Here is a 21,530-nt window from a genome sequence, read left to right as displayed (position 1 = left end):
GGCATAAATCCTGGGCCAAAGTGTTCTAAAGAAACTGAAGTTCACTACTCCCAATTACAGTTTTACAGTTCAACTAAAGTCAATTGAATGAGGCATAAAATGTAACCTTCAAACAAATATGGGTAAGTTGTGTAGCCTTTTTAGGGTAATATTCCATCTCAGTTGATATATGTGAGGGGGAGGCATTGAGCATCGTTGCGACCATTCTTTGGGTGAAAAATCAACGTTCCAGGGACAAGCTTTGGGTCGTGATCTGCTGCACCCAATCTTCTCTGAAAGTGCGCTGGCACTTGAATTTCTCCCGCATGATACCTATTAGTACACTTGTAACACTGGATTATTTCTGATTCTCACATATTACATTTTTCAAACTATCCTTAAAACAAATTACTTCAAACAATTCTAGATGGATTTAATGACCATGCATGTACAGTTAATGGGGGAAAAGTTCGGTTGGTTGCGCCACCCATTAACGCCTAAAGAGGCCGGCAAATGGGGCGCTAACCAACTAGCGCCCGGGCGCAGCGATCCCTGCGCCTCTCCCCATATTGAGCGGACATTTAGCGCCGGCGCTAAACTGTAGCGCCCGCTCACCGGCGCACGCAGATCATGACGTCATTTCAGTGTGCAACACCTTTGGGGTGCCCCGGACTGGAAATTCAGTGGCGCCCCCCTCCGTTCCGCTTGGCGCTAATAAGGACAGCTTACTTGGAACGTTTCCCAGTCACTGTCGGGCTGGGGGGGCGTTCTTTAAAGGGGACTGGTGTGGAATAAAAGCGGCAGCCATTTTTGGACCACAACTTCTTACAGAGATACAGAGAGTTGCTCAGCTGCACACAGAGAGCCCTTTCTACACTGAGCCAGTGCTGGCAGAAGAACTTCAGCCTTCTGACCATCACCTTGCTGTTGGTGAGCATCTCAAATGGCATAACTTTCTGTGCGCACTTAATATGGGGGCTGCATTGGATGGGAACGTCCTGCTTCTGAATCATCTTGACAAGGCACAGAGATGCAGGGATAGAGGGGCAGGCATGGCCAGCCAGAGGAGGGCCAACAGACATCACCACACGAGACCTTACGCTGCCAGGGTTTTCCGACAGCAATTTTCATATATGAACATGTCGGAGGAGCAGTGTTTCCGAAGGCTGCGCTTTAGTAAGGAGGTGGTGACTGAGCTGTGCCACCTGCTTCAGCCAGATCTGCAGCCTCAGCTAAGGTGCAGGACATCTCTGTCGGTGGCTGTGAAGATCACTGTTGCGCTTAACTTCTATGCAAGCGGCTCCTTTCAGGCCACAACTGGGGACATAGCCAACATCTCGCAGTTCACGGTGCATTGCTGCATCCGTCAAGTGACTAATGCCCTCTTTAAAAGGAGGCGGCAGTACATCTCCTTCCCAGTGACCCCGGACAAGCAGCGGGAGCGCGCAGAGGGCTTCGCAAGAATAGCGGACTTCCCCATGGTGCAGGGCGCCATTGACTGCGCGCATGTGGCTTTGCGGGCGCCTGTAGAGAATGCGGAGGAGTTCCGCAACCGCAAGGGGTTCCATTCCTTGAATGTACAGCTGGTCTGTGACCACCGACAGCTGATCCTCGCTGTGAATGCCCAGTTTCCAGGCAGCAGCCACGACGCCTTCATCCTGCGCCAGACTTCTGTGGCAGACCTTTTCGAGGCCCCGGCTCACCCAGGAGGCTGCCTTCTCGGGGACAAGGGCTATCCTCTGTGCCCCTGGCTGATGACCCCGCTCCGTTCGCCCAGCACCCCTGCTGAAGAACGCTACAATGCGAGCCATCAAGCGACCAGGAACATTATTGAGCACACAATCGGCGTGCTGAAGCAATGGTTCCGCTGTCTGGAACATTCTGGAGGAGCCCTTCAGTACTCACCTGAGCGAGTCTCCCACTTCGTGGTTGTGTGTTGCATGCTGCATAACCTGGCAATCCTCAGGACCCAGCCAATGCCACCAGACATTGAAGCACCAGCAGAGGAGGAGGAGGAGGAGGACCAAAACGGGAGGGAGGCACAAACTGGAAGGGCCGTCCGTCAGAGGCTTATCACAAGTCGCTTCTAGGCCCCTCTCAGGGAATGCTTGCTGCCATTCCAAGAACAGGAATGGAACCGTTCTGATACCCCAAAGCCGGCGAAGGGCAAAATGTATGTAAAGAGCAGACATGGCCATTGTAAATAAAGAAAGTTGTTTATTTTACAAAATGTGCTTCCTTCCTGCATGACAAAGCAATGGCAACAAAAAGCAAAGCAAACACCCTGACACATAAGTGGCTCGCACACCCGGGAGACTCACCAAAACATAACTCACATTCAGACCAGCATCCTCGGCCTTGAATTCTACAAATAACAGGTATCAGCAGCACCTTCTACTTTTTCCCCCTCGATGGTGATCTGCTTTGCTTGCGAGATTGGCCCCTTCCCTCCCTGCAGCTCCTCCGTAATGGGACCCCAGTGGCTGCAGCAAGGCTGGGGGAGGCCTGCTGACTGTCCGAAAGCGCAGATGCCCCTGAGGGACGGCCTGGACCAGCTCTGGGCCTGGAGGGCCCGGCTGCTGACTGCTGACTGCTCCAACTCTGCATGGGTGGAAGCAATCTGTCCTACAGGTGGCGGCAGCTGCAGTGGAGACGTGCCAGTGGTGCAATCAGGAATGCTGTCATCCTGAGAGCGGACAGCAGCTCCCTGGTTGGCCGACACACTGGCACTCTGACGGGGCAGCACCGCAGCATGCGCAGCAATCGGCTGATGCACAGATTGCTGGCCTGCTGTGGTGCTGCAAGGGCCCCGGGTAATCCTGCCCGATCCAGCAAGGGTGGCAGCAGTCAGTGCTCGTGTGGCCTCAATCTGCATCTGCATGAGACCAGCGACTGACTGCGTGGCAGCACTCAGCACTTGCGTGGCAGATGCCAGTGCTCCGGTGAAGCCCTGGACAATCCTTGCCAGTACTGTCCCGAAGTCCTGCACACTCCTTGCCTGTGCTGCGCCGAAGTCTTGGACACTCCTTGCCAGTGTCTCGATGGATTCAGGCATCCTTGCCACTGCAGCCATAAGCTCAGTGTGCCTCAGCCCAGCCTGGGTGCTCATTTCTGCAAGGGCACGCACCTCTTCTGCGCTCTCTGCAGCAGCACTCGCGGCCCGACTCGCCCTCCGGGGAGATGGCCCCCGAGCTTCCCCACCCCCCTCGCATTGCTGCAGGCTGCTGGGTCCTGGAGCTGCATCCTCCTCAGAGCATTCCCCCCCGCTCCCCTGCAGGGAAGTAGTCTCCCCAGTCTGCAGATGGGCTGGCTCGCCTGAGGGTGGTACGGATGGTCCGGCTTCCTCCTGCTCGTCGCCTCCCGAGTCAGTCGCAGTGGCAGCTTGAGGGCCCGGCTCCCGAGCTGGTGATGCAGCATCTGAAAGCAGGGAGGTTGAAGAGTGGCTTTAGCGAAAGGACAGGGTGGCAGCAAGGGATGCATGAGTGCTGCAATGCTCTGACTTGGGTCCAAAGTGAAAAAGCATGCTTGTGGGGGGAACAAGTGGAAGGAGAGAGTTCAAAAAGGTGATGACCTTACCATCGCTGTGCACAATGGGATCGGCAGCTCCAGAGGCGGCGGGACCACTCATCCGGCTTGCAACGGTCTGGTGGACTCGCTCCTCAAGGTCTGTAAGGGTCTGCAGGTGAGGCCGGCCTCCTCCGGTACGAAGCTGCTGCCTGTGGTTGCTCGCCAGCTTGGCCTGCAAGAGAAAGGACGGGGCGTGATGAAACATGCTGCCCTGAGCTGACATCACATGCCTCCCATGGTAGAATAGACTTACATTATGCTGCCCTGAGCTGACGTCACATGCCTCCCATGGTAGAATAGCCCTTACATTATGCTGCCCTGAGCTGACATAAGAACATAAGAAATAGGAGCAGGAGTAGGCCAATCGGCCCCTCGAGCCTGCTCCGCCATTCAATAAGATCATGGCTGATCTGATCCTAACCGCCAATCCACTATCACAGAACCATCTCCTGAATCTAACAGAATTAGACACACGAAATAGGAGCAGGATCAGGCTACACGGCCCCTGGGCCCGCTCCGCTAACCACAGGGCCATGACCGATCCGAACCTAGACTCATGTCCAAATTCCTGCCCGCTCCCCGTAACCCTTAATTCCCTTTACTTCTAGGAAACTGTCTATTTCTGTTTTAAATTTATGTAATGATGTAGCTTCTACAGCTATTTGGGGCAGCATATTCCATGGACCTACCACCCTCTGAGTGAAGTAGTTCCTCCTCATCTCAGTTTTGAAAGAGCAGCCCCTTATTCTAAGACTATGCCCCCTAGTTCTAGTTTCACCCATCATCGGGAACATCCTCCCCGCATCCACCCGATCCAACCCCTTCACAATCTTATATGTTTCAATAAGATCGCCTCTCATTCTTCTGAACTCCAATGAGTAGAGTCCCAATCTACTCAACCTCTCCTCATATGTCCATCCCCTCATTCCCGGGATTAACCGAGTGAACCTTCTTTGTACTGACTCGAGAGCAAGTATGTCCTTTCTTAAGTATGGACACCAAAACTGTACGCAGTATTCCAGGTGCGGTCTCACCAATACCTTGTGCAACTGAAGCAATACCTCCCTATTTTTATATTCTATCCCCCTAGCAATGAAAGCCAACATTCCATTGGCCTTCTTAATCACTTGCTGCACCTGCATGCTAACCTTTTGAGTTTCATGCACCAGGACCCCCAGATCCCTTTGTACTTCAGTACTTTCCAGTTTCTTGCCATTAAGATAATAACTTGCTCTACGATTTTTCCTGCCAAAGTGCATAACCTCATACTTTCCAGTATTGTATTCCATCTGCCAAATCTCTGCCCACTTACTTAGCCTGTCTATGTCCCCTTGCAGGTTTTTTATGTCCTCCTCACTCACTATTTTCCCTCCCATCTTAGTATCATCTGCAAACTTTGATATGTTACACTTGGTCCCCTCCTCCAAATTGTTAATATAGATTGTAAAGAGTTGGGGACCCAGCACTGACCCCTGCGGAACACCACTAGTTACTGATTGCCAGTCTGAGAATGAACCATTTATCCCAACTCTCTGCCTTCTGTTAGATAGCCAACCCTCTATCCATGCCAGAATATTACCCCCAATCCTGTGATTTTTTATCTTAACAATAATCTTTTGTGTGGCACCTTGTCAAATGCCTTTTGAAAGTCTAAATACACTATGTCCACTGGTTCCCCTTTATCCACCCTATATGTTACTTCCTCAAAGAACTCCAGCAAATTTGTCAAACATGACTTCCCCTTCATAAAACCATGCTGACTTTGTCCTATTAAATTATGATTATCCAAATGTCCTGTTACTGTCTCCTTAATAATGGACTCCAAAATTTTACCTACCACAGATGATAGGCTAACCGGTCTATAGTTTCCAGCCTTCTGTCTACTGCCCTTTTTAAATAAGGGTGTTACATTAGCAGTTTTCCAGTCTGCCGGGACCTTTGCCGAGTCCAGGGAGTTTTGGAAAATTATTACCAATGCATCCACAATCCCTACCGCCACTTCCCTCAAGACCCTAGGATGTAAGCCATCAGGTCCAGGTGATTTATCCACCTTGAGTCCCATTATTTTACCGAGTACCACTTCCTTAGTGATTTTGATCGTGTTTAGCTCCTCCCCCACTTTAGCCCCCTGTTTGTCCAGTGTTGGGATATTCTTAGTGTCTTCTACTGTAAAGACTGATATAAAATATTCATTCAGTGTTTTTGCCATCTCCATATTTCCCACCATTAATTTCCCGGTCTCATCCTCTAAGGGACCAACATTTACTTTAGCCACCCTTTTTCTTTTTATATAACTATAAAAACTCTTACTATCTGTTTTTATATTTTTTGCTAATTTACTTTCATAATCTATCTTCCCTTTCTTAATCAATCTTTTTGTTATTTTTTGCTGTCTTTTAAAGTTTTCCCAATCCTCTATCATCCCACTAGATTTGGCTACCTTATATGCCCTTGTTTTTAGTCGAATACTATCCTTTATTTCTTTACTTAGCCACGGATGGCTGTCTTTTCTTTTACACCCTTTTCTTCTCAGTGGAATATATATTTTTTGCAAGTTGTAAAATAACTCCTTAAATGTACACCACTGATCATGTATCGTCTTACCCTTTAATCTATTTTCCCAATCCACTCTACTCAATTCCGCTCTCATACCTTCATAGTCTCCTTTATTCAAGCTCAGCACGCTTGTTTGAGATCCAACCTTCTCACCCTCTAATTGAATATGGAATTCAACCATGTTATGGTCACTCATTCCAAGGGGATCCTTTACTAGGACATTTTTAATTAATCCTGTCTCGTTACACAGGACCAGATCTAAGGTTGCTTGCCCCCTGGTCGGTTCAGTTACATACTGCTCAAGAAACCCATCCCTAATACACTCAATGAACTCATCCTCAAGGCAGCCCTGCCCAATTTGATTTGTCCAATTAATATGATAGTTAAATTCCCCCATAATTATAGATGTTCACATGCCTCTCATGGGTAGAATAGCCTTTACATTATGCACTGAGCTGAATGTGCGTGTGTGTTTCCAGAAAGGGCCATGGGTGCTGGATGACAGCTGGCCATTGGGGCTTCGCGCACCCTCTGGCCATAAAGTGAGGTGCAGATGGAGGGATGGAGATGATTCTGAAAAAGGCACTCACCCTAACGACCCGAGTGAGGTCGTTGAACTTCTTCCTGCATTGCACAGGAGTCCTGGGCACCACGCTGCTGGAGGTGACTCTTTGGGAAACCTCCCTCCAAGCTCTGCGATATTCGGCCTGATTAGGCCTCCTGCCATTCTCCGGGTACAGCACAGATCGCCGGCGCTCCACCGCACCAACCAGAGCATCCAATGCCCCCTCGCTGGAGCGCTGCGCTCTCTCCCTGACCCTCTCCATGTCCTTGAAGTTTTGGCCGCCACAGATAGGTAACCGCCGATTTTGAGGCCTACAAGGTGCAGAGTGTGGCTGCAGATGAGAATCGATCCGCCCCTTTAAGAGCTGGCCGGCGCCAGCGTGTCTAGGTGAAATCGATTATTGACAGCACCTGCGCTGCGCCCGCCCGCGGAGAAATTGCTTTGCGCTGCTGGGTTAGCGCCTTAAGACTACCGTGCAACGCCTGATTTAGCGCCGCGATCACCTACAGGGGCGCTGCAACCCAATATCGCTCGAGGTGGCGATAATTTGCGCCTGGCACTAAACTTTGCGCACCGCCAATACTAGCGCTCCAAATGGGGCGATACCGAATTTTTCCTCCAATATAGTTTGCAATCTTGAAAGGATAAATGACTGCTCTAATTTTTATGTTCTGTATATTATAACTGTTAGAATGGCATTTGCTTACGGAATTTTTTTCTAATGCAAGTGTTCAGTGTGCTGTGTTACTTCTGTCTGAGGAGGTGATATACAATTCTGATAATGCACTCGCTCAGCTATAACCATAAAAAGACTAATGGCTGTATAATGCTTGAAAGACATCGTGCATGAAGCCATACTAAGTGCTTGTTGTACTAACTAGAACACCTGGTAGATACTTGGAAGGCTTGTTTTTGCTTCAAACATAATTTAGCAACTCCACTGTACCTTTTGGTTAAAGCATATTGTTTTAAAAAGAACACTTGGTTTTCAAGTGACATTTATGATGATTTAATCGCCAATCAATTTCCAAAGTTGAGTTCTTAGTAAGATATAGGGCTCGAAATCAGTCCTGGCCAGTTTTCGGGTCCAGACTCAATGCTGCAGAGGGGGCATGCAGCCAAAGCAAGAGGCCTGAGGATCGATAGAAATTGGTCCTCGGGCCTCATCTGAATAGTTGGGGCGAGCTGCCGCTAGTCACCCCTCCATGCGCAGCTAGCCTAACGGGGACACATCAATTTCAGGCCACCGGCCTCACTAGCAGCGACCATCAGGTAAGGTAACGCCTGCACAGGTTGTCCCACTGCTGATTTGGTGAACTTTGCGCCTGTTTAATGCCTGAAAAACAGGCACAACACATAATAATTTCGATGCCCATACTCACCAGCTTGGCTAGACATTCAATTTGCATTGTCTTTATTTTACGATAATAAACAAAATGAAAAATTTTGGCAAAATGTAAGCATTATACTGTACAATTTTTGCAGCTTAGTTTAACATTTTCAGGATTTTCTTTAAGACAAACATAATTTAGCAACTCCACTATAAAATATTACATCAGATGTTTGTAGCGGGTCAGGCTAATGGCATACTGGTAAATTACTTTTCAAAATGAATCTGTATAATATTCATGTCCATTACCATAACCTAATGGGTTCAGAATGATCAAACACTAATGTGGGCACATTTTTTAAAGCTCCCAGTGGCTGTCTGTGCTACTGATGTTAGTCTAATAATGCCATTCAGTGATTTATGGTATATGACTAAAATCTAGTTGCTACAATTTTTCATAGGGATATGCTATGTTTAGTCAATGGAACCCTTCCTCACTTTTACATGTTTGTCTTATTCATGCTTGAAATGTTCTCAAAAGACTATTATATATATATTTTTTATATTGCAATTGTTCTCATGTTGCAATGCGGTTTCGTACATTATATTGTTACACGTTCATTGCATGTTTTGTGATCATGAGTGTGATTGATAGTGTGGTTTACGGGTAATCCTGGGGTTCAACGCTGGGGAGCAATGGCAGCGTTAGGATGTGCTTCCACAATTTCCCACAGAGCTAGTCTCTGGTTGGCATTTCATAGAATAGTACAGTAAAGAAGGAGGCCATTTGGCCCATCGAGTCTGCGCCAGCTCTTTCGAACAGTAATCCACTTAGTCCCGCTCCCCTGCTCTTTCGCCATATCCCTGCAACTTTTTCTTCCATATCCCCACATCTCTGCAATTTGTTGTGCTACTTTAGGTTTATGTGTTACTTTATCAGATTTGGTGAGGTATGAACCCCTTGTAAAAAGAAAGAAAGACTTGCATTCTATATAGCGTCTTTCCTGACCACCAGACATCTCAAAGCGCTTCACAGCCAGTGAAGTACTTTTGGAATGTAGTCACTGTTGTAATGTGGGAAACGCAGCAGCCAATATGCACACAGCAAGCTCCCACAAAGCGCAATGTGATAATGACCAGATAATCTGTTTTTGTTATGTTGATTGAGGGATAAATAATGGCCAGGACACCGGGGAGAACTCCCCTACTCTTCTTCAAAATAGTGCCATGGGATCTTTTACATCCACCTGAGAGAGCAGACGGGGCCTCAGTTTAACATCTCATCCGAAAGACAGCACCTCCGACAGTGCAGCGCTCCCTCAGTAATGCACTGGAGTGTCAGCCTAGATTTAATGTGCTTGTGTCACTGGGGTGGGACTTGAACCCACAACCTGCTGACTCAGGGGCAAGAGTGCTACCAACTGAGCCACACTTTTATGGTGTTCAAGTTTGAAAAGCGCCCATTAGCTAATAGTTGACCCCTGGTAAGTTGCTGGTAAGTCCAGCATTTATTGTCCAAACCGTAGTTGCCCTTGAGATGGTGGTGGTGAGCTTCCTTCTTTGAACCAGTGCAATCCATGCGGTGAATGAACTCCCACATTGCTGTTAGGTAGGGAGTTCCATGATATTGACACAGTGACGATGAAGGAATGGCAATATATGCCCAAGTCAAGATGGTGTGTGGCTTGAAGGGGAACTTGGAAGTGATGGTGTTCCCATGCACCTGCTGCCCTTGTCCTTCTAGGTGATGGAGGTTGAATGTTAGAACTAAAGAAGTCCTGGTAAGTTGCTGCAGTGCATCCTGTAGATAGAACACATTGCAGCCACGATGGTGGAGGGAGTGAATATTTAGGCACACAGGCTAATGGGGTACCATAATTCAAATCTAATGTAGGATTTAGATTTTGTACATTCTTAAGAATGCAGACAAGTTGGGCAGAACTTTCAACTTCAGCAGGGGTGTAAAGCGGGTGATATTTGACTTTAATGGAAAGGAAAATTAGACGGTCGTATAGTGGCCAAGCAATCCAAATATAGCCAGTTTTACACCCCTACCAAGTTAAACATCCCGGTTCTCTACTTGATGCTTTAATGGCAAGAACTAAGAAAGTTACCAAATTTCAATCACTGGGCTATGCTGAGTTAGTTAGTCTCAGCTTGAATGGCAATGAGATGTTATAACTGGCCTTAGCATCATGGGCTCGGAAAGGGGAAAAATAAAAGACAAATCACCGAGGGTTCCGACTACTTAGCTATCCAGTGACCCATGTTGGAAAATACTTGCCTGTGGAAGTAAGGTGCTGCTAGGATCAGGTTTGGCTGTGGTAACACCATTCCCCCACAACCCCCCACCCCGGCCCCCTGCCGCAGCACACACCCCACACACACACAGCACACACACACACCCCACCACACACACACCCCACCACACACACACACCCCACCACACACACACCCCACCACACACACACCCCACCACACACACACACCCCACCACACACACACCCCACCACACACACACACCACCACACACACACCCCACCACACACACACACCACCACACACACACCCCACACACACACACACCCCACCACACACACACCCCACCACACACACACCCCACCACACACACACACACACCCCACCACACACACACCCCACACACACACACACACCCCACCACACACACACCCCACCACACACACACACACACCCCACCACACACACACCCCACCACACACACACCCCACCACACACACACACACACCCCACCACACACACACCCCACACACACACACACCCCACCACACACACACCCCACCACACACACACGCCACCACACACACACACACACCCCACCACACACACACCCCACACACACACACACACACCCCACCACACACACACACACACCCCACCACACACACACCCCACACACACACACCCCACCACACACACACCCCACCACACACACACCCCACACACACACACACCCCATCACACACACACCCCACCACACACACACCCCACCACACACACACACACACCCCACACACACACACCCCACCACACACACACCCCACCACACACACACACCACCACACACACACCCCACCACACACACACCCCACCACACACACACACACACCCCACACACACACACCCCACCACACACACACCCCACCACACACACACACCACCACACACACACCACCACACACACACCCCACCACACACACACACCACCACACACACACCCCACACACACACACACCCCATCACACACACACCCCACCACACACACACCCCACCACACACACACACCACCACACACACACCCCACACACACACACACCCCATCACACACACACCCCACCACACACACACCCCACACACACACACACCCCACCACACACACACCCCACCACACACACACCCCACACACACACACACCCCATCACACACACACCCCACCACACACACACCCCACCACACACACCCCACACACACCCCCCCCTCACACACACACACACCCCACACACACACCCCACACACACACCCCACACACACAGCCCACACACACCCGACACACACACCCCCTCACACCCAACACACACACACGTGTCCCACACGCATGCGCCCCACCAAACGCGCCCCACCACACGCGCCCCAACACACACACCCCACCACACACCCCACACACACACCCCACACACACACCCCACACACACACCACACACACACACCCCACACACACACCCCACACACACACCACACACACACACCCCACACACACACCACACACACACACCCCACACACACACCCCACACACACCCCACACACACCCCACACACACACCCCACACACACACCCCACCACACACACGTGTCCCACACGCATGCGGCCCACCAAACGCGCCCCACCACACGCGCCCCAACACACACACCCCACACACACACCCCACACACACACCCCACACACACACCCCACCACACACACCCCACACACACACACGTGTCCCACACGCATGCGGCCCACCAAACGCGCCCCACCACACGCGCCCCAACACACACACCCCACACACACACCCCACACACACACCACACACACACACACCCCACACACACACCCCACACACACACCCCCACACACACAGCGCACACACACACCCCACACACACACCCCCACACACACAGCGCACACACACACCCCACACACACGCCCCACCACACACCCCACACACAAACACCCCGCACCCACACCCCACACACATACACCCCACACACACACCCCGCACACACACCCCACACACATACACCCCACACACATACACCCCACACACACCCTGCACACACACCCCACCACACACACCCCACACACACACACGTGTCCCACATGCATGCGCCCCACCAAACGCGCCCCAACACACACACCCCACCACACACACCCCACCACACACACCCCACCACACACACCCCACCACACACACACCCCACACACACACACCACACACACACCCCACACACACCCCACACACACACACCCCACACACATACACCCCACACACACACCCCACACACACACCCCACACACACACCACACACACACACCACACACACACCCCACACACACACACACCACACACATACACCCCACACACACACCCCACACACACACCCCACACACACACCACACACACACACCACACACACCCCACACACACCCCACACACACACCCCACACACACACACCCCACACACATACACCCCACACACACCCTGCACACACACCCCACCACACACACCCCACACACACACACGTGTCCCACACGCATGCGCCCCACCAAACGCACCCCAACACACACACCCCACCACACACACCCCACCACACACACCCCACCACACACACCCCACCACACACACACCCCACACACACACACCCCACACACATACACCCCACACACACACCCCACACACACACCCCACACACACACCACACACACACACACCACACACACACCCCACACACACACCCCACACACACACCACACACACACACCACACACACCCCACACACACCCCACACACACCCCACACACACACCCCGCACGCACACTCCACACACACACACACCTCACACACACACCCCACACACATACACCCCACACACATACACCCCACACACACACCCCACACACAAACACCCCACACACACACCCCACCACACACACCCCACACACACACCACACACACACACCACACACACCCCACACACACCCCACACACACACCCCGCACACACACTCCACACACACACACACCTCACACACACACCCCACACACATACACCCCACACACATACACCCCACACACACACACCACACACACCCCCCACACACACCCCCCCACACACACACACCCCACACACACACCCCACACACACACCCCCCACACACTCACCCCACACACACCTCACACACACACACCCCACCACACACACACACCACACACTCACCCCACACACACCTCACACACACACACACCACACACACACACCCCCCACACCCCCCCACACACACACCCCACACACACACACACCCCACACACACACACCACACACACACCCCACACACACACACCACACACACACCCCACACACCCCACACACACACCCTCACCACACACACACCCCACACCACACACACCCCACACCACACACACCACACACCACACACACCCCACACCACACACACCCCACACCACACACACCCCACCACCCCCACACCCCCACACACACACCCCACACACACCCCACACACACCCCCCACACACACCCCACCACATACACACCCCCACACACACCCCCCCCACACACACACCCCACACACACCCCACACACACCCCACACACACCCCACCACACACACTGTCGTGTATTGATTGCGAGTTTGACACCAGGCAATACGGTAATGTAATGTGCGAGTTTAACACCAGTTAATACGATAATGTAATGTGCATTGCATTATGGGAATCCCCCGGGAAAACGGCAGTCAGCCATTTTACACAATAAAGTGAACACCGTAGTTGTAAGCCTGTCTGCCTGATTCTGTGCTTTAATGCGTTCATACAATGTTGGCGACGAGGATAACGAAAGGAATCATTTTAGATAGGTAGTTGCCCAAGTTTTAGTTAGCTAGGATGGAGAAGACCGGCATTCAAAATTTTGCAGCTTCGCCGAGCCAGCCACGTTGGGTCCAAGATGGACGAGGTGGTTAATGTCTTTTGAGCTTTATGCCGATGGCAAAGGACTCATTATCGACGATACCGCTACAGCTGCTACAAAGCAGAGGAGAAGAGCTCTACTTCTACACCTAGCAGGACCAGATGTCCAGGATATCTTTTCGACTCTACCGGACACAGGAGAGCCAGCAGACTACACGGCGGCGGTTAGTGCTTTGAATCACTACTTCATGCCCCAGGTCAATGCAGCATTTGTTAGACTGACTTTTCATAAGTTGTCCCAGAAGGCAGGTGAGACTGTGCAACAATTTGCTACTCGCTTGCGGCAGGCTGCTAAAGACTGTGCTTTTGGGGGGGTTGCGGATAATCAAATAAGAGACGCTATCCTGAGTAGGTGCACGTCAGCCTATGTGCGGAGGAAATTGCTAGAGGAAGGGCAAGATCTAACGTTCGCCCACACGTTACAATTGGCCTCACAATGTGAAAACGTCGAGGAGCAGGTGTCAGCCATGTCATGTACAGAGAAGGCGGAGACAGATACTGTTCGTCGTGTTACACAGAAAAGAGGGTATTATGCAAAAAGCTCGACAGAGAAACCAAAGGGAAATGGCAATAGGAACAAAAGGAAACGTTACAGATGTGGACACACAGACCACATGGGCAGAGATCCGAAATGCCCAGCACGCAGACAAACGTGTCATAAGTGCAAGGGAAAGGATCATTTCTCCAAAGTATGCCACACAAAGGGTACAAAGAAACACAGTGTGAACAATGTAGAGGAACAAAATGACTTTGCATTAGCTGTTACTGGAAATAACGTGACAGAGAGACTTACCTTTTGTGTGGGGGGAGTAATCCTGAGAATGTTAATTGATTCGGGTGCAACTAGTAATGTGATAGATGAGAATACATGGGAAGGATTAAAGTCAGAACACATTAAGTGTCAGTCACATGTCCCTAAGACAGAGAGAAAGTTATTCTCTTATGCTTCTAGCCGACCACTGTCAGTTAAAGGTGTATTCACATGTGGGATTACAATAGGTAAGAGAACTGAGCAGGCGGAGTTCATTGTGGTTAAAGGCCATGGAGAGCCGTTGCTAGGAAGGGAGACAGCCATGAAACTGGGAGTTTTAAAAATAGGCGCAGATGTCTCAGCTGTGGTAGATGTAAGACAGCTACTAGAACAGCGGTATCCAAAGGTGTTCCAGGGAGTAGGAAGGCTGAACACAAAACAGATCAGTTTGTATATCGACCCACAAGTGAAGCCTGTAGCCCAGCCACTCAGGCGTATACCATTCAACTTAAGGGGGGCAGTAGAGGCCAAAATAAAACAATTGAGGGACATGGACATTATCGAACCTGTAACTGGTCCCACCCCATGAGTAAATCCTGTGGTTATTGTACCAAAAGCGGATAAGGATATAAGGTTATGCCTAGACATGAGACGAGCAAACCAGGCAATAGTGAGGGAACGATATCCAATCCCCACCGTTGATGAGATACTCCAAGGTATGAACGTCTCGATGGTGTTTAGTAAGCTAGACCTGAAATGGGGTTATCACCAGCTAGAACTGACCCCCGAGTCACGAGAAATCACAACGTTTGCAGTACATAACGGAGTATACAGGTACAAGAGGCTGATATTCGGTGTATCTTCAGCTAGTGAGCAATATCAGCACGAGACAGCTAATGCCTTAGCTGGAATAGAGGGTGTTGAAAACATCTCAGACGACATTATCGTGCATGCACACAACCAGGAAACACACGACAGATGCCTGCACGCTGTCATGACCAGACTAATGGAAAGTGGGCTGACACTAAACTCAGAGAAGTGCCAATTCAACATGGACCGATTGATTTTCATGGGAATCCTGTTGCCTGAAAAGGGCATCGGACCAACAGCAGAGAGAGTGCAAGCGGTGGCAGAAGCTCGGGAACCAGAGAATGCTACAGAGGTGAGGAGTTTCTTGGGACTCGTTGGGTACAGTAGCAGATTCATCCCGCAGTTTGCAACGTTATCAGAGCCACTGCGATGCCTGACGAGAAAAGACACACCATTTGAATTTGGATCACAACAGAGACAGTCATTCAGTGCACTCAAGGAAGAGTTGGCCAGAGCCGGCACTTTAGCATATTTTGATAAGGATGCACCAACCAAGGTGATAGCAGATGCCAGTCCTGTAGGTTTAGGCGCAGTACTAGTTCAGGACCAACAGGGACAAGAGGTGCCAATATGCTATGTAAGTCGTCGTTTAACAGAATGTGAGAGGAAATACTCTCAAACAGAGAGAGAGGCCTTAGCTCTTGTATGGGCTTGTGAGAGGCTGAATCCATATGTGTATGGCCGAAAATTTAACTTGGTAACTGACCATAAGCCATTACAAGTGATATACGGCCCACACTCTAAACCCTGTGCCCGTATAGAGAGATGGGTACTTAGATTACAGCCGTACGATTTCAAGGTGATACACATTCCAGGCAAGCAAAACATTGCAGACCCACTGTCACGATTGCTGGGGGAGACAGCAAAACAGGAGAGACATTCTCATGGCTCAGATGAATACATGAGATTTGTAGCTGTGAGTGCGACACCAAAAGCACTCACTACTAGAGAGGTGGAGGAAGCCTCTGCTACCGACCCAGAGCTGATTGAGGTACGGAAGGCAATCACAAACGGACATTTTGAGAACTGTAAAGCTTATGCAGCAATTGCAAACGAGCGTAGTGGGGTACCTAGTTCTTCGGGGAACACGCATCGTGCTACCCACAGTGTTACACGCACGAGCCCTGGTGTTAGCACATGAAGGACACTTGGAAATAGTTGGAACAAAGCAACATCTCAGAACCAAGGTTTGGTGGCCTGGCATGGACAAGGCAGCTGAAAAACATTGTAAAGCGTGCCACAGCTGTCAGATAGTAGCCAGACCCGACCCACCTGAACCGTTGAGACCAACACCATTACCGGAGGGCCCCTGGCAGGACCCTTGCCATCCAACCACTCCATTCTTGTGGTAGTTGATTATTATAGTCGCTACTATGAATACAACATCATGACCTCCACAACAACAGAGAAGGTTATTGATAGTTTAGAGTCAATCTTCAGCCGTCATGGTTTGCCAATCACCTGCAAATCTGATAATGGTCCCCAATTCAGATCTGAATTATTCAAAGAATACAGTGAAAACAACGGGATCAAACACCTGAAAACAACAGCAAAATGGGCTCAGGCTAACAGAGAAGTCGAGCACCAGAATGCATCGCTGATGAAGAGAATCAGAATTGCTCAGTCAGAAGGACTAGATTGGAAACGTGAACTTAGAAAATATGTGACTGTGTACAGGAGCATTGACCATGCCACAACAGGAAAGAACCCGTCAGAGCTGCTCTTTAGATGGAAAATGAGAGGAAAGCTGCCAGACATCACAGAGTCGCGCGCAGACATGGAAGTACATGACCGGGACGCAGAGCAGAAAGGCAAGTCCAAACTGTACGCAGATGAACAGCGGAGAACACAATACTCAGAGGTGGAAGTTGGCGACACGGTGCTGGTACGGCAGGACAAAGTGGACAAGTTCACCACTCCTTTTAATGCCACACCCCACAAAGTTTTGAGTAAAACAGGGAGTCAAGTAGTAGTAGAATCTCCAGACGGAGCACGCTACTCGAGAAACACTACGTTTGTGAAGAAATACAGAACCAATGGACCAAAGCAGACACTCCATGAGCAGGAAGAAACACAAGGGACTGAGGACAGTATAGTAGACCCTGACACACATGCCACTGTGACACAGGCAATACCCACTGACACCAACATGTCAGACATACCCAATACAGCCAGACATCAAAGGGTTAAAAGAAAACCCCAAAGACTGTCTGATTATGTCACAACATAAACTATGCGAGAACTGCATGGGTGATGTTAAATGTTTAAACCTGGGAATTATTTAGTTGTGTGGTAAGACACAAGTTTGTAAAAAGTTTATAAACCAAATAAGTTATGCAGTGTTATTGCAAGCACCTGTTTGTAAACTGTAAGTTTGTTTCCAAGGAAAAGGGGGATGTCGTGTATTGATTGCGAGTTTAACACCAGTTAATACGGTAATGTAATGTGCATTGCATTATGGGAATTACCCGGGAAAACAGCAGTCAGCCATTTTACAAATAAAGAGAACATCGCAGTTGTAAGCCTGTCTGCCTGATTCTATGCTTTAATGCGTTCATACAACACACCCCACCACACACACACCCCCCCCACACACACACACACACACACCCCACAAACACACACACCCCACACACCCCACACACACACCTCACACACACACACACCCCACACACACACACACCCCACACACCACACACACACCTCACACACACACACACCCCACACACACACACACCCCACACACCACACACACACCCCACACACACCCCACACACACACCCCACACCCCACACACACACACCACACACACACCCCACACACACCCCACACACACACCCCACACCCCACACACACACACCACACACACACACCACACACACCCCACACACACACCCCACACACACACACCACACACACACCACACACACCCCACACACACACACCACACACACACCCCACACACACCCCACACACACACCCCACACACACACCCCACACACACCTCACACACACACCCCACACACACCCCACACACACACCCCACACACACACCCCACACACACACACCATACACACACCACACACACACCCCACACACACACCCCACACACACCCCACACACACCCCCACACACACACCCCACAACACACACCCCACACACACACCCCACAACACACACCCCACACACACCCCACCACACACACCACACACACACCCCACACACCCCACACACACACCTCACACACCTCACACACACACACACCCCACACACACACCTCACACACCTCACACACACACACACCCCACACACACACACCATACACACACCACACACACACCCCGCACACACACCCCACACACACCCCACACACACACACCATACACACACCACACACACCCCACACACACACCCCACACACACACACCATACACACACCACACACACACCCCGCACACACACCCCACACACACCCCACACACACACACCATACACACACCACACACACCCCACACACACACCCCACACACACACACCAACACACACCACACACACACCCCACACACACACCCCACACACACACCCCACACACACACCACACACACACACCCCACACACACACCACACACACACCCCACACACACACCCCACACACACACCCCACACACACCCCACACACACACCCCACACACACCCCACACACACACACCATACACACACCACACACACCCCACACACACACCCCACACACACACACCACACACACACCACACACACCCCACACACACACACCACACACACACCCCACACACACCCCACACACACACCCCACACACACACCCCACACACACCTCACACACACACCCCACACACACCCCACACACACACCCCACACACACACCCCACACACACACACCATACACACACCACACACACACCCCACACACACCCCACACACACACCCCACACACACACACCACACATACACCACACACACCCCACACACACACACCACACACACACCCCACACACACCCCACACACACACCCCACACCCCACACACACACACCACACACACACCCCACACACACCCCACACACACACCCCACACACACACCCCACACACACACCCCACACACACCCCCACACACACACACCACAACACACACCCCACACACACACCCCACAACACACACCCCACACACCCCACCACACACACCACACACACCCCACACACACACCACACACACACACCACACACACACACCACACACACCCCACATACACACCCCACACACACACACCACACACACACACCACACACACCCCACACACACACCCCACACACACCCCACACACACACCCCACACACACCCCACCACACACACCCCACATACACACCCCACACACACACACCACACACACCCCACACACACACCCCACACACACACCCCACACACACCCCACACACACCCCCACACACACACCCCACAACACACACCCCACACACACACCCCACAACACACACCCCACACACACCCCACCACACACACCACACACACACCACACACACCCCACATACACACCCCACACACACACACCACACACACACACCACACACACACACCACACACACACACCACACACACACACCACACACACCCCACATACACACCCCACACACACACACACACACCCCACATACACCCCCCACCCCCACACCCCCCACCCCCACACCCGCCACACACACACCCCACACACACACCCCACACACAGCCCACACACACCCGCCACACACACACCCCACACACACACCCCACACACACCCGCCACATACACACCCCACACACCCCCCCACACCCCCCCCACACACACCGCACACACCCCCCACACACACCCCACACACCCCCCACACACACCCCACACACCCCACAAACACACCCCACACACCCCCCACACACACCCCACACACCCCACAAACACACCCCACACACACCCCACACACACCCCACACACCACACACACACCCCACACACACCCCACACATACACCCCACACACACACCCCACACACACACCACACACAGCCCACACACACACCACACACACACACACAACACACACCCCACAAACACACCTCACATACACACACCATGCACACTCCACACACACACCACACACACCCCACCCCCCCCACACACACCCCCCCCCACAAACACACCCCACCACACACACCCCAACACACACACACCACACACACACCCCACCACACACACCCCAACACACACACACCACACACACACCACACACACTCCCCACACACACACCCCACACACAGACACCCCACACAAACCCACCACACACAACGCACATGCACACACACAAAACACACACACCCCACACACACACCACACACACACACCCCACAACACACACCCCACACACACACCCCACACACACACCACACACAAACCCCACACACACCCCCCACACACACCCCACACACACACCACACACACACCCCACACACACACACCCCACACACACCCCACACACACACACCCCACACACACACACCCCACACACGCCCCACACACACACATCTCACACACACCCCACACACACACCCCAC

General features: G+C 51.4%; 1 protein-coding gene across 1 annotated transcript in view; it reads right to left on the bottom strand.

The window, feature by feature from the left end:
* crhbp (corticotropin releasing hormone binding protein) overlaps nucleotides 1–21,530 on the bottom strand; it is a 38,260-nt gene that overhangs the window by 8,052 nt on the left and 8,678 nt on the right. The window lies entirely within an intron of this gene.

The sequence above is a fragment of the Somniosus microcephalus genome, chromosome 1 (assembly GCF_052327205.1).
Source record: "Somniosus microcephalus isolate GS21.2 chromosome 1, FLI_Smic_1.0, whole genome shotgun sequence".
Classification (NCBI taxonomy): Eukaryota; Metazoa; Chordata; class Chondrichthyes; order Squaliformes; family Somniosidae; genus Somniosus; species Somniosus microcephalus.
The sequence above is the reverse complement of the archived record's forward strand: the minus strand, read 5'-3'. Positions and strand labels throughout refer to the sequence as shown.